Source organism: Carassius carassius, chromosome 7, assembly GCF_963082965.1.
Source record: "Carassius carassius chromosome 7, fCarCar2.1, whole genome shotgun sequence".
Taxonomy (NCBI): domain Eukaryota; kingdom Metazoa; phylum Chordata; class Actinopteri; order Cypriniformes; family Cyprinidae; genus Carassius; species Carassius carassius.
The window spans coordinates 10,632,209-10,653,374 of record NC_081761.1 but is presented as its reverse complement, the minus strand read 5'-3'; the positions used below and the strand labels follow the sequence as shown (position 1 = coordinate 10,653,374).

At 36.2% G+C, this 21,166-nt stretch overlaps 1 long non-coding RNA gene across 2 annotated transcripts; it reads left to right on the top strand.

The window, feature by feature from the left end:
• The first annotated feature begins 13,441 nt into the window (after positions 1-13,441).
• On the top strand, positions 13,442-20,283 carry LOC132143038 (uncharacterized). 2 transcript variants are annotated; one of them, XR_009434162.1, is made up of 6 exons: positions 13,442-13,546; positions 13,693-13,753; positions 19,192-19,301; positions 19,459-19,563; positions 19,847-19,888; positions 20,136-20,283. It is a non-coding gene; the product is annotated as an uncharacterized LOC132143038 (long non-coding RNA). The 2 variants fall into 2 exon arrangements; XR_009434163.1 differs by lacking the exon at positions 13,693-13,753 and having other exon boundaries at positions 13,446-13,546; positions 19,187-19,301.
• Positions 20,284-21,166: the final 883 nt, after the last annotated feature.

Here is a 21,166-nt window from a genome sequence, read left to right as displayed (position 1 = left end):
AATTAGATGGCAAAGATGGTTGCATGTGGGGGTGAGACTTTAATTAATGCAAAGCTGAAAATTTTCGACTGGAATCAAACAGTGTTTGTAAGTCTGCACATGTGGAATCCCTAGTGAGAGGGATCAGTACAGACTAACTGCTTAAGTGGCTCTTCAGGGGTTTAAGACGACACTGATTCTCCCCTTGCAAAATCTCATTGTGTCTTCTGTGATGGTCTCGTGAGACATGTGGAGCACTACTGATATGGAAACATTAAAATCTTGAGAGGTCAAATGATCTGATGAGATCAGCCCCATACAGAGCATTAACACAGGATGTGTTCCTCTCTCTGAGGCTCATCCATTTCCTCTTTCGTAATTAAACCTCTGAGGTTGTGCCAGAAGATGAAACACGGAGTGGGTCTGTTGTTTGGAGAGGATTTAGAGAACACAAGAGCTATACACAAATCATTTGGCACACTGCATCTGTTTGGGAGAGAGATAGAGAGATTGTTTTTGGTGATGGAAATAGTTTATAAAAAATTCCCACATGGTGTTGAAGTGTGAGTGTGTGCGAGATACGTTCCTACAGTATGACTTTACTAATCCATGTAGAAAATGCTCCTCTTGCGGATAATCTAAAACAGTTTCCATGAGATTATGACTTAAGAGGAAATGCAAACAAGCATTTTGCCTGCTACTGACATTAAATGGTAGGAACTGTCAAGTTTTAAAGACTGTCCTTGAGTTAAGAAGTTACTGTAAAAAATGAAAAACGTTTTAAGAAATAAATAAATTTGATCCTCTTTTAAAAAAGAGAGAGAGAGAGAGAGAGAGAGAGAGAGAAAGAGAGAAAGAAACTAGAGAAAGTTTGGTTAGTTTGCATTTTCACTCTGTGTGACTAATTTGCGTCGACAGGTTCTTCCCCATATGTTTCTTTAAAAAGGCTTTTCTTTGACAGTTACTGTTTCTGCTTTGCAAAAGAGCTTTAAACATTAAAAACTAAACCCACCAAAGACTCAGATAGCCACAAAGTAAGCGTTTTCATTTCTTATTTTCTCAATTTCTCTCAGACATATTTTTGAGCAGGTGTGAAATCTGAGGATAATGTTGTTTAGATGCAATACTCGGGTTCTCAACAATGCATGACAGCATGATTAAACTATACTGAGTAATGTTACATATTACTATTTATTGTTATGCTCTTTGCTGCTTTTATTTATGGTGTTGTCATTGTATATATTGTTCCCTTCAGTTATCTGTCATGTGTTGATTATCTTTGCTTACTTAATATATTTTTGTTGGTGTTGTCATTACAATTATTCTGGTTTGTCCATGTGCATCTGAATGTATTTGGAGCTAATCTACACTGAAAGCAAGTGGCACATTGTGAGGCAACAAAGCTGTTCCCTAACAAAAATATATTCTAAGGACATTTTGCTAACATTCCCATTAAGTTAAGAAAACTTTATTCATTATTTTTTTATGTTTATGTGTAACCTTTGAATGTTCTGAAACAGGTAGTAATTAGTAACGAAAGCAAAAAGTTCCAGGGATAATAAGTAACGTTTTAAGAATGTTATTAATGACAAAATAACTTAAACAAACAATCTATTGACATTAAGAAAGAAACATTTTTCATAACTTGCCAGAACATTAGCCAAAGTTCTGAGAATGACCTGTTTGAAACACAAACAAATATGAATATATAGAAAATCAGGTTGAACATTTGTGTGTTTTTAGTTATGATAGAAAAGTTTGGAAAAGTACACTTGCTCTTTTTTTTCTAGACTTACACAAAATGACCTTACTGACATGTAGTCTTGCTTAGACATAAATTATTAATCTTTCCACCTCGGGTTGTTCTGGCTACTGTGAGAATGTTGCTTCTCTTGTTATAATTTCCAAGCTAATTATGAACAGGCTAGCATCTTTACGTTCATATTGTGGAGAGTGAGTTAGGATGAATTGTAATTCTGACAGCAGCAGCTGCTGCCATTCCCTCTAGAGTTGTACTGTTCTCAGCTTTAACAGCAGATTAACAATGACCAGTCCAGTCTCAGCAGAGACGCTCTGCTAAATCACAAACACCTCAGTGCCAGGGAAATGCCAGAATTGAAAAGGCACGAGTGGGTAGACCAGATGGTTTAGGCACTGTCCTGTCTATAATGATAGAAACAAGGCCCAGTGAGACATTTCTGGGGACATTTTGCTATCAATTTTTTTATTCTTAATCAGCCACTATCTCATGTAAATTTAAGATGCACTGATAAAGCAATATACTGTCCAATCACCTATGTAATGGCTAATACGACTAGGTTACAGTGATTCTGGTAGTCCTGGCTTGTTTCTTGATGCCTTTCCAGACTGATTTATGCTTATTAGTCTCCCATAGCAATATTGTTGACTACCAGCATAAAGTCCAGACCAGATGGCAGTTTATTTTCCCAAGAATCAGCCAATGAACTGCAGCTGAAGTGACCAACCGCAGTTAATTTTATTTTTAGGAGCCATTTAGTAGCAGGTGAATATGAAATCTGTGGCACCGCCACATTATTAAAATGTGGGGAAAAATCATAAACATTTTTGCAATGGGTGAAAATACGCATACTGATTATTTCACAGCATGACTATGAGCAGTAGAGATTTTTTGCTTTCTTGGTACAGCAAGCAAGAGATAGCCTGATGGATATGTTAAAGTAGTTTTGCATTGACGTGAAACTTGCAGTTCATTTAGTGAGTGATATTTAGTGATCAACTGATTTGGTGAGTTGGAGTGAACATATGGGTGAAGGATTTGTCAAATCCAAACTGGGATTTGCCGCATTTAAATCTTTTTTAATGATTCATTGAAACAACTGCCTCATAAGAGTCATTTGTTCTTGGATTGGACTACACACAATGCAAACATTGCTGTGATCTGCAACACTGTACTGTACATAACTTTTGTGACGTACTGAAATCTACATACCGTATTCCATGAATCTTAACATCCCTACTGAAACAAAGCAGACTCATTTCCAGAGAAAAACATTAGCTTTATAAAGTTAATGAGTAGGTTAGAGTACTGACTGATTCTGGTACTTTTGTCTTTTTCTTTCATGAATTTCCCAGCTGGTTTATCCTCATTAGTCCCTCATAGCCATACTGTTGACTACCAGCATAAAGTCTAATCTAGACTGTAATTTATTCTGCACTAAAACCAGCCAATTATACAGGAAGCACCATATGACTGACCTGTAAAGTGACCGGCCGCATTTCATTTTATTTGTAGGAGCAGGTAAATTTGAAATCTTTTACACCACCACATAAATAAATGAATAATGAAATGCATTCAACTGGGTGAAAAATATATACACTTACTAATTATTGCACAGGCACGACTATGAAGTGTGCAGATTTTTGCTTTCTTGGCACAGCTAGTAAGAGCAGCCAAGTGGATATATTAAAGTAATTTTGCATTGACTTGAGTTATATGTTAATTCAGTGGCCACTCTTACAGATTCAGTGAGTTTGATTAATTATGTGAGTTAATGATTTGTCAATTTTAAACTAGGAGTTTCTGAGTCTTTTTGAATCATCCATTACAATAACTATCAATAACTGTCTACAATAATTTGTTCTTGGATCGGTTGTGCAGTACGCTGATAAACACTGTAGGTGATCTCCAAGACCATATATAACTGTGTGATTTTTCAGTTTGTTCTGACATATTGAAACCTACATACCATATTCCATGCATCTTAATATCGCTACTGAAACAAATCAGGCTTATCTCCAGAGAAAAGCATTCGCTTTTCAAAGGAGTGGCCCCTGCTGGTTAGTGAAGGTGAAGCACAACTACCTGTATTAACATTAGTGTTAGCTTAGTGCTTAAATCACAGAGTCTCACTGTGAGGCAGTGGTCCCCGCTGGTTAGCACGAGTGAAGAGTGGTAGCACACGTGGTGGCGCTGAATGATTTACAGCCTGTCAGTCCCCGAGCAACCGGAGTAGCTGTGACTCTCATCCAACAGCATCTTTAATGAATGGGGATAGTGTTAAAAATACACAGGTTATCAATTATTGAACATCTTCTCTCTCTCTCTCTCTCTCTCTCTCTCTCTCTCTCTCTCTCTCTATCTATCTCTCTCTCTCTGGTGTTCAGACCCTTTCACTTGCATTTATTGACCTGCTTCTTCCATCTTTTTCAGTTTTTGCTTTTTTAAACCTGTGTCCCTCATATTCCCGAAAACCTCCTTTTTTGTTGGTTTATATATATTTTTTTTGTTTGTTTATTTGGATCCCCATTAGCTACTGTATGTCCAAGAGCACTGCTAGTCTTCCTGCGGTCCACATAACACTTAAAATTCATACATTATTACATACTTAAAAAATTATTAAATACATTTTTCACATTCCATGAACACCACTTTAAACATGTCTTCCACCTTTTTATATAAAAAACACATACTATAAAGCCAATTAATTTGTATGCCTCATTAATTATACTGATCCTCTGAAATTTTTAACTGAAAAACCTCCCACATTGATAACAATATTGCAGCAATCATCCTATCTTTCACATTTAGCCAATCAAAGATTAAAATGCATACTGTTATTATTTGTACCATATGGACAATCTTTTTCATTTTACTAAATAACTTTTGTGAACAGGACTGAGATGTTTATTTTAAAATGTTTAAATAGTAGTTATAAAAAACTACTATTTTTTTTAATAACTACTCATTTCCATAAAAAATAAAAATAAAAAGGTCACACAGATCAAGATATATTTTAAGAAACCTGAGAGATTTTGGTGTCCCCATTCACCTCAACCTTTATGTGTCCAAAAAATTCATAAAGAGACTGTAAAAGAAATCCTTATGAACTGAGAAGTCAAATGCAAGTCTCTTGAATTTATATAATGAACAGATTTAATTTAGGCTTCTATTCATATATGACTTCACATACGGTAAATGGAAACATGTTTGTTTCACGCACAAGAACCAATGAACTTTGTTCTCACTAATCAAGCGAGCAGAGTTGATCTTCCAATTTAGGTAGAGTAAAGGTGACAAATGTGGGCCTCCGAAATTCCAAATGCCTCTTAATAACTAATTAATCCTGCCAGCAACTCTGCTGGTGCCCTCAAATCTCATTTGCATTTCTGCATATTTAAGTTCTACGTTTAGCATCATTGCCATTAAATCAAATTGTTTTCATGCATCTTCATCCTTTTGTGCTCCATAGATCCTGCTGACACAAATATTGTTTGCTAATGTTCATGTTAAGTTTATTTCTGAATGTTCTTTAAACGTTTAATACGTCCAGTTGAATGTTTTTGTGCTAACGTTTTGAGACCATCATTAAGGACATAGGTAACTTTGCATAGACATTATGTTAATGTTACAGCAAGATTTTTTTTGTTTTCCATAACTTTGAGAGAACATTGCCAGAATGTGAGCTAAGTTCTAAGAACATTTCCTTTTAGCTGGGGAAGACTGGTTTCGGTGATTACATGATGACACAGTTTAAAATCTTTTTTTTTTTTTTTTTTTTTTTTTGTTAGAACTGTCCCTTTAAGAAATGAGTCAAAGACTGTCAGCACTGTTTTCATTCAGATTTCATTTGAGTATTCATTGAAGTTTTGAAGAGTTTCCCATTGCATGGTTCTCGTATTATTCAAGTACATCAAAACCATTACAAAAGTGTTTTGTTATCATGATATACTGAAATAAACAAGGAACAGCATTAGTACAATAAAGCACTGCAGCTGAACTCAGCAACCCCTTCCAAGACCCTCTCACCTTTTTTTTTTTTTTACCCATGCAAATTGCTGCATCCGTATCACCTGGGTATTCAGTAACTAGGGCACTAGCAGTACCTTAAAAACCTTGTTATTCTACTTTGACCATTTCAGCGCATTTTCCAGCACCTTTTTCCAAACTAGCTGCTGAAAGCCATGAAGAGATAAGCTGCCTTCGGATAAACAGTACTGCATATAATTTGTCATGCCTCCAACAAAAGAACCATGAAACCTTTTTTTCTTTCTTTTAAGGGGTTTAGGTAGCAGATTTCAGCACAGTTTCATATCTGAAGATTTGCTGATAAGGTTATGGCTGTTTAGTGTGACAAATGGCTGAAGGTGAGGTTGAATATACTGTTTATTACTGTGTGACTATCCAAGATAATCGTAAAAAAACAATCTGCTATGTAGTAGTCATCATATAAGATTAATGATCGAAGAGTGGGACATATATTAATGATGTGCAAGATGGCACATGGATGTAGTATTGCTCAATATTGCAGTGTTGCAAATCCCAGTGCATAACCAGATAATGGAGTGCTCCGATAATGCCAAGTGCAAGCACATACTGCCCCCTGCAGACCCACTGAGATTTACTCCGCAGAGAGTAAATGTAGGCAAAAAGACAGATGATGCAAACTCTCAGAGAAAGATAACTGTGCTCTTACTGAATGTGTGCTTTGCTCTGTCACCACCAGAACTAGAGACAAAGTTAGACATACATAGCTTCCTAAAGAAGAAGGATTTTCAGTGTGAAACTTGAGAGGAGACTGAGGTAAGAAGCTTTCTCCTTCACTGCCATACATTTCATTGAGTGAAATACTTTGAGAAACTTTCAAAGCTTGTTTCCTGCTTTCTGAAATTGACTGAAAAAGATTAAATGCAGATATTGGGGATACTGCAGAAAGAAAAACTCATATTTGAGCTGCATTCCCTCAGAAGGCAATCACTGCATTGATCACTGTCAGAGTCGTCTGATTAGAGAATTCCTAATGTTCAGTCATTTCTAGTTAAACCTCATTCATCATTCATTCAGTTGCACACACATATAGTTTCAAAAAGCCTAAACTGCATCACATCCCTTCAGCTCCACAGAAAATTGTGCATATTCACATTGGAGATTTAAGCAATATATTTGAAAGGCTTTATCAAAGTAATTAAATTATTTCCTGTTATAGTTTTATATTCATTTTATTAGTGTACATATTAATGCTCTGACAATATTGTATTAAAACTATTACATTTTTGTTACATTAAAGATTAGTAGACAAATCTCAAGACAACATGCTGGAAACTGTCGCAGTTGAGTAGAGCAGATCACACACATAATCTTCTTCTGAAGTTGTAAGAAAATGTAGTTTTTCTGTGATGATGTGCAGGTGACTATGTCCGAAGTGTTTGGGAATAAAATCTCTAAAATTTGCTTCTTGGAAATATTAAAGGGATAGTCAATAAATGATCGATATCTATGTAAGATATTTATTGTAGAGTGTAAGAAGACCATAACTTGGGACTCAAGGATGTGAGCCGACATGTACACATTTCCAACTTCATGGCTATGATCTTGTAAGTTGCTTTTTTATATTCACATGTATGAACATCATTACATTATTTCCTATTTATTTGTCTGTTTGTAATTTAAATGTTATGCTTATAGATGTTTAAAAAGTAATTAAAAAAAACGTTCAGAGGTATCACAGAGTTAACATCTATCACACATGATTAGGTGTTTGTGATATACTTGTGTAATGTGTGTTTGTTTTTTTTACAACTAAACATGTTAATGACACTTGGAAGGGAAGTGGAATTTGTCAGTCAAACTTGTGACTTCTTGAGCAACTCTCTCACTATGTTAATAACAGATATGCTTTAACAGATTAACAGTGTGTGTGTGTGTGTGTGTGTGTGTGTGTGTGTGTGTGTGTGCGTGTGTGCGTGTGTGCGTGTGTGCGTGTGTGTGTGTGTGTGTGTGTGTGTGTGTGTGCGTGCAAGAGACAGAGGAAAACAGTCAATGATAAACACACAGAGCAGTCTATGAGTAAGTGCATTTTTGTGGATCTCTAAAATGATGGGTTCAGCCACTGTTGATAACTTGTAATTATAAAGAGACTTGTGGTACTTTAACCTCTAAAAAGAGTCTGAATGCATTATTCAACATTTATTAACTCTACCCTTTTTTTGGATGGGATTCATTATTTGATTACTATGATTTCATGATTTGTGTACCACCTGTACCACCTTTCTATTCTGTCTGCCTTTACCGACCACAATAGGCTGCATTAGATAGAAGATGTTTTGTTCTTGTTGCAGTCACAGCTGAAATGAAACTTATCAGAAGGCACAATGTAAAAATCATCGTAGTTTTAGGGCAAGGAGACTGTAAAAACCTTTTCATTGTCTAATGGTATGTTATGGGGGAAGAAATATAACATATCTAATGGGACATTTCACCATAAAATAAGGTTAAATTTACAGTTTTTGGAAAGTGAATAAGTCATCTTTAAATGTACAGTGAAAAACAGTAAATTCTGTGTGAGACACTTCATGTTCAAAGTTTTTTTATTAAAATAACCATTTCCTCTTAGTTTATTTTTTATTACCATTTGTGTATATTAGGTATTTACATTACATAAGATACAAAAAAATGCAATAAGATAATTATTGCATTTTTTTGTATCATATGTGTCACAATGATGGTATATTTGTGTGGGCACAGTATTATTTACATATTCATGATGTCAGTGTATATTATAAATGTACAAACCTTTTACAAAGATTTAAGTATTTTAGTCATTTGGTATATTAACATTATATCAGTTAATGAAATATACTTTTTTGTACTGTAAATTTAATCCATAAAACTAAAATATTCCTACTATGTTTTTTTTCATAAAGTCCTGTCTACAACAGCTGATGTTTTTACTGTAAATTTCACAGATATTGGAAGGTATATGGTTTGTAAAGGAAAGGCTGAAAAATCCTCTTGTAAAAGGATACACAGAGAGAAGCAAAATAGAATAGAAAGGGGCCGGAGAAACCTGGTCTGTTACCTCCTCCAGAAGTGTTGAGAGGGAAATTTCATGGCTAGTTATTCATGCTGCGATCTCTTCCCCTCCAAATCACAGTGAGAAATTGGCTGAGCCCTAAAGTGACTCTAGCTTGTAGTCTGTTTGAGGGTAGAGACCCATGACAGAGAAAACTCAGCTGGAGTCTTTCAAAGGTCTTCGATATACAGCATTTCAGTCCAGTTTCCTGTGCTTGAAGCTATTGTCCAAACAGTTACCAAAACCCAAACCGGTGAGGCTTTCCCATGAATGGGCCAATGAGTACATTTTCCATATTCTGTTGCTACACCTGATCTCAACCTGGCTTTATTTCAACAAAGCAAGCATTATTTTCTTTACTGTAGATTCTGCTATAAATAGTTTTTTATTGGAGCTGCCTTGAATAAAGTCCTAAATGTGCATTTCTCTGCAGTTATTTGTCAAATTACTTGTCAGCGAAACCTAAAGCTATAGCTCACCTCCGGAAGGCTTCAACCCACAGCTCAATCACTGGGTCAGTGTCATGAGAGGCAACTTGTTAACCTCACAAAATCTGACATTATATCCTGAATTTAGCCTGAGGGTTAAGGTGGCACTCTAGAAATTCGGTTACATGGTGGAAAGGTTCTCCTGAATCGATGCACACATTGTTGCAAGACCCTCAAAAGGCTGTATCTGGTGTGTAAGGGGACGAGAGGGAGTCTGACATCCACAAGAAACAGCAAAAAGTGGATGGAAGGCATGTGTTATGATACTGTCTTAGACGGTAAGCTCACACCTCTGTGTCGACCACCTGCTCTTCACCGTCAATCATTCTTCTCCAGCTCAAATCATTTCTCATTAACACAATGGCACTCAGAGAGACACACAGACCCTGAGCTTCTGAGCTGTCTGCCAGCCCAAAAATCACTTACTGTCTGCAACGTGGAGGTGCTGCGGTGGTCCCATTAGCAGCTGCATTCTCCGGTCCTGTGTGTATTCCCCCTCCCCCTTATTTCCTCTGTCAGTCACTGTCAAATATCAGAACGCACAGATCCCATCAGAGGTTTACTGTAAGAGAGCCTGATGCCATCTTGTGCACAGCAGTTTTCTTTGTTATACCTCATGGGGGCGACGTTATCTTCTCAGCACTTTTGTGTCTCTGCAGAGAATTTTACTAAGAGTACAAGCAACCACAGTACACTGCTGTACACCACCACCATAAACAGAAAAACTGAGACATACAAAGACAGAAGCAAGGTACATATGTGAAGTTATGAAACATAGGCTACCTCAGATTGTTCAACAAAATGAACTGCAGTCACCAAATCAAATTTGGCTCAGTCTCGATCTATTTCCCCGGGCTCAGCGAGAAGCAGCATGTGCTGGCTCATAAACAAGTCAAGTTTTGATCTTAATTTTTGTTTTTAGCTGTGATTTAGAAGCAGCTTCCAAACCGAAAGTCTGTGATTTTAGTTCCTTGATTATTCTGGCTAAAAATAACAGCTGGCTTCAGCGTAGACATTCATGCCAACGATTAAATGCATTTCCTCAATAACATTGGCATTTTTATGTGTGTGTTTAATTGCATTTGGCTCATCTGAACTCATTCAGCTATGAAGTTCATCAATCACACACACCACAAATCCTGGAAGTATATGATATGAAATCTGCCATGTTTCCTCATGGGCACTTATAGACAAAGTTGTCTTTGACCCAATCACATGAGTTAAATGTCATGTTACAAATCACTCTGGAGCAACAAGGAAATGACATCATGACCTAGTGACTATGCTGAGCTTTGAAACCCAGCAGACTGAAAAAAAAAATCCCTTGATTAAAATAATACATATTTTAACATATATAAATATTAACAACATATTTTAATGAAAGGAAAAATGTCTATGAGGAGTTGGTCTGACTTTATAACAAACAGAAGTTGTTTCCAATGATATGCTGTCAGCCACTCTGTTCTTGCTGGCACTGTATCATGGCTTAGCTATATTATTTTTAAAGTCAGTCCAATCGCTATCTATAGCCAACCACCTGACTGATGACTGGCACCATGGGAGGAAATGAAACACTTAACTCATTAGACTATATATTAAGCCATCTTTCCCTCGCTCTTCCTCCTCGCCATCCCCAGTTCCGTTGTGTCTGATACTATGTTGATGCTTGCTAAGGATGATAAATTCTCTATTCCACTTGAGAGATGGAGGTAATGGGGCAGGCCGAACACAGAGACAAAAAGCCTTTCAACAAGGACAAGAGAAAGACATTGAACATGGATACAAACATCTCATTAAACAATCCCATCATCAAAGCTGCCCGCCCTGATCCTTTAGTCTTTTCATTACGATTAAGCGTGTCTACTGCAAGTCTTTCAGAAGATTATAATCTGATACGTCTGACATGCATACTATTTACAATTTGATGTAAGCCACCATTTTAGAAGGAAATTAACGTTAGCATCCATTCTTTTTTTTAGCAGGTTAATGTGCTTTGTGTGTGTCAGTGTCTGTCTGGGATATCTGGAATCAATTGTGTTTTATGTCAAGTCTAACCACATGCAAGCTGTCATTGCTGTTCCTCCAGTCACCCTGTTCAACTCATTCTCCTGTTTGCATCTCCAAAGTCTGCCCAAAACGCAGCTGTCTTGTTTATTTTACTTCCTGGCAGTGTCACACTATGATTTATTGCATGCTCTGACCAGTTCTTCAACAGGCCACCCTTTAATGATTGCCATAAGCAGAGTTTGATCCTCGGTGGGCCGTTTCTGTGTAACTGATTTGATCTGATTGATTTAATAGGCCTTTAAAAGGATGTATTAAAATGAATGACACAGTAGCGACTCCACATTGTGTGTGTTTGTACTCCAGCGTTTCGTTATTGCAGTGGTCTTCTGAGGTTTTAAATAAGAGGGCTTTGCCATGTTCAGAGCTATTTCGGTTTAAATGGTGGCTCACTCATGGCAGTCGCTGTGTCCGGAGAGAAATGGGCCTGGAGACACACAGCCTTGGCTCCTCCCTCCAGTCTGATAACCAATCTAGCAAAAACATATCCTTTCTTACACACCCTGTGATTTAAAACCATTGTAGGAGCAACATAAGCTTGGGTTTATGTGTTTTATGAGGACTCATCATAGAAATAATGATTTTTATACTTAACAAACTGTATTTTCTATCCCCTAACATAACCTTACCCCTAAACACAACCTACACTGAATGCTTTTTTGCATTTTTGGAGAATACCTTGACAACACACACCCACACACATATTCAATAGACTTATGTTGATTCTATACAAAGCTAGCTATAAATACTATAACCTGGCGTTAACCCACACCCAAGCTAAAAACATTCTGTATTTTTACAAACATGTACCTAGATTTGAGCTAAATCCAACAACGCCTCTCAAGACCTGCTTTTGAAAACATTCTGTTTTGTAAAAAAAAATGTAATTCCCACATATGTATATGTCTGCAGCTACTCATATCGTCAAATGGCAATTAGTCTATAAATTGGCTATGGCATTTAATGCGATGTAATTATTACATTTTAAAAGAATATAAGCAACTATACTATACTACCCAGATGAACAATAAAATGTGTAGGTATTAGAACATGCAGTGCAATAAATGATTTAAATCTGACCCCCATTTTTCTTTTTATATGGGTTAATGTCAAACAGATACAAATTGTCCATTAAAGAAAAGTGAGTACTTTTTTCTAAGTATAAAATTTACCTTCAGTTGTTTAGCTGTCTCTTTAATTTTGTGTAAAATGTCTCAACAAAAATTGAAATTGGCTTCATCCCACACACTGGAAATGGAAGGTCACGTAAAGTGCACCTGACTGAGGCAGCAAGTGAATATGCATACTGTACCTTCCTCCTATAATACTTAACTGTGTGAAAAGGTGTGTGAAATGTTCGAATTCACAGTATTCATAAAATGTCTAGACAAAATATATCATCCATACCTCGATCACCTCCCACTTCCAGCGAGATTCTGAAGTGTGCATCCAGTGGACACTTCACTATCCCATGAGGCCTCGACAGAAAATCTGTCAATGGCAGTGAAATGATGCAGCTGTTGCCATACGTCACATTGCAATAACCAGATTACAAATACATCCAGATTACATTATACGACACATATTCATACAACATAGCTTATAGTATGAAAATATAGTATGAAAATATATAACATTTAGTAAATATATAAAATTATATACAGTTTTAATGGATTGCCAAGTAATCGTTTATTTCAATTAAGTAGGCCTACCTCCTCACAAAGTAGCCCTATTCGATATCAGACACATCCACAATAAGCTCTGGAGAAATCACAGTTAACAATAATAAAATAATGTCTCTTTTCAAGCTACCACCACACATTTATCTCTAAGTCTTTACTCTGGTAAACTTTTAGATTCATCCTAGCTTGCTATGGCGTTTTTGATGGGGTTTTTTAAGCACAATTTTTAAGCACAATAGTAAGCAGTGCGTTTTCCAACCGATGGGTGTCGCACTTCTCACCATACGCACGTCTTCAGCGGGCTCATCTGGGCCACCGTACTCCTACACACTGTTGCAGGAAAACGCTTTCCAGAATGAGAATAACGTATACCGGTATATTTATTTTACTGTCTATGCGTATATCCCACAAACACGTTTTAATTCAGCTGCTTTTACCGTGTGTGATCATGCAGACACGTAAAGTCCAGCAAACTCGTCCTAAAAGGGTTAAACGATAAAAAGTAAGGCTTTCTTTTTGTATTGCGTTCCTCCAGAGTTGTATCATTTGTCATTAACGTTCACAGTTAATTAACTCACTGTTCTAATTGATGTAAGTTATTTAATATCATATTTTTTGACGCTGGCCTGCACCTTCCATATTGTGCAGAAAGAAGGATAAGAAGAGAAAACGAGATGATGATGAAGACGAGATGAATATTGTTGGCAACGTTAATTGTCACTTTGCCCATGGAGTTGTAAAATATATCATTCATAGATAATTATATGTATTGACTAACGCAGAATTTGGCATCAGAAACACCTTTGATTCACGAATGAATCGTTCAATTTAACCGGTTCTTCTTAGTGAACCAGTTGAACCAGTTCACCAAATCGAACTGAATCGTTTGAAACGATTCGTGTCTCCAATGAGCATTAATCCACAAATTACTTAAGCTGTTAACTTTTTAATGTGGCTGACACTCCCTCTGAGTCAGAATAAACCAATATCCCGGAGTAATTTATTTACTCAAACAATACACTGACTGAACTGCTGTGAAGACTGAACTGAAGATGAACACCGACTCGAGCCAGATGACGAACGAACACGCCCACTGCTGGAGCAGTTCTCGTTCTCGAGTCAAGAACCGGTTGCATCAGTTTTCGGATCACCAGCACTGAACTGAGAACCGTTTCTGTCTAACGCGTCCGATTCGAGAACCGATGAGCTGATTCTCGTTCTCGAGTCAAGAACCGGTTGCATCGGTTTTCGGATCACCAGTACACTGAACCGAAACCGTTTCTTTCGGACGTGTCCGATTTGAGAACCGATGAACTGATGATACTGCGCATGCGTGTAATTTTTCAAGTATTTTGTTAAACATCGGAAAGTGTGATAAAATAACTATATTTTATTTTGCTTTTTTTTTTTTTTTTTTTTTTTAAGATGAATGTTTCTAATCAGTATATTGTAGATTATGTATAGGCCAAAAGGATTTTCATGGAAGTTGGACAATAATTAAGAATCTAAAGACTATGTTTAATAGGAATGAGGGATGATTTATGAAATATCTGTACTGTATTTATAGTTAACGATGACACATTCCCAAATTGAGTTTGTAGTAAATAGAACATGAACACGAGTAGAGCAGCTGATGATACTGGACTGCAGCATGTGCCGGTTTGAGCGATTCTCATTCTGGAGTCAAGAACCGGTTGCATCGGTTTTGGGATCATCAGTACACTGAACCGAAAATCGTTTCTTTCGGACACATCCGATTCGAGAACCGAGGAGCTGATGATACTGCGCATGCGTGATACAGCATAAAGCCGACTGACTCACAGCACGTCTGAACCGAACTGATTCTTTAGGTGATTGATTCTGAACTGATTCTGTGCTAATGTTATGAGCGCGGGTAAACCGAGGGCTTGAATGAAGGGCAATCTGGCGAAACGTAAGTTCATTTAATAACAAATACATCGCAATGGATTATGTATATTAAGTGGATCATGGTTACTGCACTGATGACACCTAATTTACTTTATATCTTCAAGACTTAAATCCTCGTATGCACATTATTGCTGTTACTGTATTTGGGTGCGTTGTTGCAAAACTTAATTGTAAACTTTTCATGATTATAAGGTTTTTAACTGACTAAAGTTATGATTACTGACTTTATATATTTGAATGTTTGATAGACTTGACACCATTACGTCATCGCCAGTGACGTCATTACGTCGAGCGTAAAAGAACCTGTTTTTATACAGTCTAGTATCTATACCGGTGAACTGGTTTTTTTAACCGGTTTATTGAATTGAACTGTCCGAAAGAACCGGTTCGCGGAAAAGATTCGAACTTCCCATCACTATACTCCACCCCAAAATGAAAACTGTGTCATTTATCACTTACCCCCATGTCGTCCCAAACCCGTAAAAGTTTTGTTCATCTTCGGAACACAATTTAAGATATTTTGGATGAAAACTGGGAGGCTTGAGACTGTCCGACTGCCAAGTAAATTAAACTGGCAAAGCCCAGAAAAGTATGAAAGACGTCGTCAGAATAGTCCATCTGCCATCAGTGGTTCAACCGTAACATGAAGTGACAAGGATACTTTTTGTACATGAAGAAAACTAAAATATTGACTTTATTCAACAATTCCTCTCCTGTTTCCATCTACATCACTGTAAAGCCATTTTGGAGTTTATGAGCTGAACGCAGGCAGAGTACGCTCTTCTGTATCAGTGGGTGTATTGTCTGCTTTTGTTTATGTAAATGTAAACTATGTTTATATGAAATCTCTCTGTGTTTGTGTGTGTGTGTGTGTGTGTGTGTGTATGTGTGTATTATGTCTACCCCTTCACATTGTTATGGATTTATGTTCTGTTCATTTTATTTGCCAAAATCCAAAAAATGCCCTGGATACCTATGTCACACCTGTCTGTGTGTGTGAGTGAACATGCTTGTTGCATGTTGCATTTGTGCTCTAGTACCAGTCCTTCATTTATGAGTGGGAATTTTCAGATTTATGCCAAATTTGTTGATTTTATATAGCAGTTTCTATAAAAATGCACTCTATTGCAGTCACACACGGGTGTGTGTGTGTGTGTGTGCGCGCATGAGATAGAATGTTCATTCCAATTTGCATTTGTGCTCTAGATCCAGGCCTTTATAAAAAGTAAAAACATTTCAGATTTATACTGTGTTTACGTCTTTTATTTATTTATTTTTTGACAAAATCCTTTTTTTTTATTACTTTTCCCATTAATTTTCAACGTGGGGTCAATCTGACGCCAGGGTCCTTAAAGGTACAGGTTGTAGAACCTGCCACTAGAGGGCGCACTACCAAAACAATAACAATCGATTTGAGCGAGTAGATTACATACAAAGTAAATGCAAAGAGGCGAACAGACTATGTATCAGACGCGTCCTCGCGCTGTTCTAGAGATGCAATGCTCCGCGTTTAGCATGTATGCCTCATAATACTAATCTTGTTGATTGTTATAATAGCATAGGTTTACTGTAAAGATACAAATCAAAACAATTCACCTGTCGAGTAAAACACAAGAGAGATCGGCATCTCTTTCTAGTTTGTCGCGAAGCTCTCTCCATATACAAAATGCAGCACTGATATTGATCCTCGCTCTTTCTCTCCTCTTGTCCCAAACTCTTCTTGGGTCGTTTGGTTGGCCCGTACGCTTACGTTTACGGGAGCTGTCCTTGTCGACAGAACCAGCGGCAAACAGTAAACAGTAATTATGTTCCATAAATAACACAGTCCACCATAAAACGTGCAAGAAGAGTTAAATAAGGAACTGCTTGAAGCAAGCTAGTGGTTTGCTGGACGCTAGACACTACTTCCGCATTTGTCCACAACACTGTTGTCATATGGTTTCTATGTCAGTAACGGCGTAACAAAGGTGAGCTATCGTCATTGACAGGCGACTGCACTGCCCCGTATCACTGTTTAGAATGGGAATTTTCTCATGATTTACAAGTAGTTGAAAACATTAGATATTATTAGTAATCAGCTGGACAAAATATATATCTCTAGCCTAGTGGATTTGGGATATTTTACTGCAAATATCTTACAAATTGTACCTTTAAAAGGTAAAAATAAAAAATAAAATTACACCTTTAGAACAACCAAATCAAGTCAAGTCCAGATTGTTGTGTGTGTGTTTAGATAGATTATTTAGGAAAAGTCACAGAGTCTCATGCCCCTGAGTTGAAGGGAAGACTTAAAAAAAATAAGGAATCTCTCAGCGGGGTCAGCTGGACCCCAAGGAATGATTAAGGGTTAAAAAGGAGCATTTCACGATTAAGGATTTTAGTTGTTGAGATTTGTGTGATTATGAAACATATCTATGGCTAACATTTTAAGTGGACCTCAAGGAAAATATTTAAATTGTTTAAAAATTGTTGTTGTTGTTGTTGTTTTTTTTTTTGTTTTTTTTAAGCAGAGGAAAAAAGGTATAAAAATAATTGACTCTGTAGGATGGTCTTAGAATATGGACTTTCACAGTAGTGGGCCTTGAAGTTACAAAGGTTGTGGCCCATGATCAGGTGCATTTATATACAGTGGTGGTAAGATTTAAAATGATTTGAAAATGTTGAACTAGAATCTTTATTGGAAATATGTTTTATTTTAAAGGCCCATGTTTTAAAATGCTTTTTAGAAGCACCCTTTTCAGTATTTTCAGGCAACAGGCAAATCTTTCACTGCAATTATATTGCATTGTAATTTTTTTTTCAGCCATGCCATGCAGCTTTTATATTGCCTTTTAAATTGAAAAGGTCCCTCTAATAGTGCAGAACAAATAAGTCTCAAAAGTAGAGATTGCTAGGTGCTGGTGTTTTTCTTTTGCTCTCAGTGTGGGATTTAAAAACCTGAATAATGTTATGGATCGTCAGACGCTATTACCGCAGCCGTTCATGCAAAACACAGAGCAATTTCATAGTCCAGTCACCAGAAGGAGTTGTTTACGATTGTTTTTCTTTCCAGCCTTATTTTCTGCTTTTCACTGACCGCTGGTTATAAGGCTCGGCCTCTGCATCACTTTGGAAGCACCATGAAATTTGTGCACGCTTTCTAAAATCAATTTAATGTAGCAGTTGAGACCTGAAATTACTAAATGAATGACTGAAACTGCTGTTGACACCTACTTCATGACCAATGCATCTGTATGATTACCATGCCTCTCCAGAGAAAAAAAACATGGACACACACACTGCTCTCTATCTTTTTGAGCATATCACTTGAATGCTCTTGCTGAATTCAATATCACAAATCATGTCTACGGCAGATAGAATAGAATATCAGCATTCAGGTTTACTCTTACTTTTATTCAGTCATTCATGGTTGAAGAACAAACTACTGTTAAAATACTGCAAGACTCAGCAGTATTGTGAGTTATTGCCAAGTAGTTTATATATAAGACTTTTCTTTGTTCTCTGTATTTGATATTATTATAGCAGAAATTCATCGTTTTTCCATGTTCTTATAAATGTTTTTGATGACATAGAAATCATTCAGGTGTAAATGTGTGGCAGCTCTGACTTCTGTGGATTAGATTAGAAATGGCTGTCACAGATTTGTCTATTGTAATAATGCAATTATATGCAGTAAATATAGACTACCATAAAACATTTGGCATAAGTTAAGATTTATTTTAGGAATTACATACTCTAATGAATTAATACTCTTATTCACCAAGGATGCATGTAGGTTAATTAAAAAAAAAAAAAAATTAACCGAAAAGACATTTATAATGGTACAAACTATTTCTATTTTAAATAATTGCAGTAGTTTGAAATGATCAAATAACTGTAGCCTTGTTGAGCATAGGAGATGACTTAAAAAAACTAATCTTACTGAGTTTCTTTATGTTAGTGTATACAAGTGTAGAAATACATATGTTTTATGTTTCCAGAGAATAAAGGCAGAGATCTTCCAGACAGCTTACTGCCATCAGACTTCAGATAAAGATCATAACCATATCCATAACTTAGTTTCTGAGCAGTGATGGGGATCATCAGTGTTCAAGACTGATCAGTAGCAAAGTCCAGGAAAAAGTAGTTAAATGTCTGTAATTGAAAGTTGTATAGCTAATTGAGTTCATTTGATCATGTGACTCATTTTTCTTATCTTTTTGTTTGTATGTAGGCTAGCGCTAAAGTCAGGCTAAGGGAAGTATTTAGGTATAAACTCAGACGGTGTTGTGGTTAGTCGATCAGATGCCATTGGCTCCAGGGAACAGTGGGAAACAGTGTTTCAGAAAGTGAGTAAATCTGTCAATCAAACCAATTCACCAGCCACAATGAAAATACTTAATTTTTGTATAGGAAATGTGAATAACTCCTAGTACATTTTAGCCAGAAGTTTTGAATTCAGTTTCTACCATTTCTTCTACTTGTGATGTTTCTTGTTTTCTGTAGGGTAAAATGGCCTTGCTTGCTGCAGAAAGTTGTTTCATCTGGTACATTGAGAGTGGAGACATAGTGGCCAAAAGCAAGACGGCTGGAGAGGAGGAGATGATCAAGGTGAACCTCTCTAAACTCACAGTCCACACCAAGATGAATTGCTCAAGGGGGAGCATTTTTGCTGTTGTTGTTGTCCGAAGGACAGAATAATTCCCAGCTATTTTAGACATCATTATATGTAATCCTAAAGCTCAGCAATGTTTTGAGAAATAAATCAGTGAGAATGGCCAGATTTGGCCACTGCAGTGAATAGATTGTATTTTATCTGAACACTTAAGACTTCCTGTAAAATTACAAGTATTTTCTATAAACGCTATTTTTCATGCTTATCTGTCCTCCACAGATCCGTTCATGCACAGAAAGAGAGGTGAAGAGAAAAAGACAGGTAAGACCTCTGACCTCAAATTGTGCTCATACTGGATAATAAATGACTGTAGCATGCTTATTTAACTAATCACACTTATACAAATGAAAAGGTGTTAGATTATGTAGATATGCACTATTGGATGGTGTTTGAGACCAAATGTACCACATTTTCTGTGCAGCTGCTTTGTAACAATGTGTATCATGAAAAACGCTATTCAAATAAACATGAATTGAATTATAAGAAATCATTATTTTTTCTTTTTTAGGAGAGCCAAGATGAAGGCTGACAGATACTGCAAGTGAATCCAGAAGTGTTTTTCTTTTCATCTTCATCAATTAAATTGAATTAAACTGAGCATGGAATCACTGCCATTTTTTTATAGATAATAAACCTAGTCACTTTTTATAAGAAAATGTTTTGTTGTTGTTTTTAGATGGCCTATAAGTGATATTGTTATTTAACAAATTACTTAAATAATAACAAGTCATTTATTTAATATTGGAATGTTAATTTGATTAATGCTCCATGGATTGTAAACTCAAATCTCAATTGTTTAATCAATTTATTGTAAGAAAAATTTAATGGTACATAAATATATACAAAAAAAGCAAAGAATGAATAACTTGTGGAAACATTTGGTTATCCTTAATGTTTCTGACTGAAATCGTTTAGTGTCGTCGTGGTGTGATTTTTGTAGGATTTGATATTTAAATAAAAAAATTGTTAACATTAAGCCACATTTGAAGACATAATGGATATTTTATAATGACCATTCATCATTGCAGTTAATAAATCTGCTGTTTGTTAGCTGAATAATGATTTTTAAATGATTATTGTAGTTTTAAGATTTAACTCCTTAGTTAAACATTTTTTTGTAACTAATTTTCAAAATGTATAAGCACTTCAAGATTACATTTAAAAAAGTGTGCATATTTGATGACTGTGTAATTTAAGTGTTCTTAATAGCTCTTGAATATTGACAGTATTAAAACTGCTCAGTCATTGGAGAGTTCTTTAAGCTTCATCTCAGCTCAAAAACTTTATGCTTGTTGTTGCACCACCGTCTACAGACGACAGATGGCGCAATACATTCCCCTATTTGTTTAACAGTGGATTTTACCGATCATGTTTGTATCGAGAGAGATAAAACGGCGTTGTTATTCTGCGGTCATTATTTATTCTTAAATGGCTTTAAATAAATAAAAAATAGATGATGTAGGAACGACTTATGCTACAGCAATTATATATATATAAGACAGAGACAGAGTGTGAAGTCATCTTTTATTTTGTAACTCA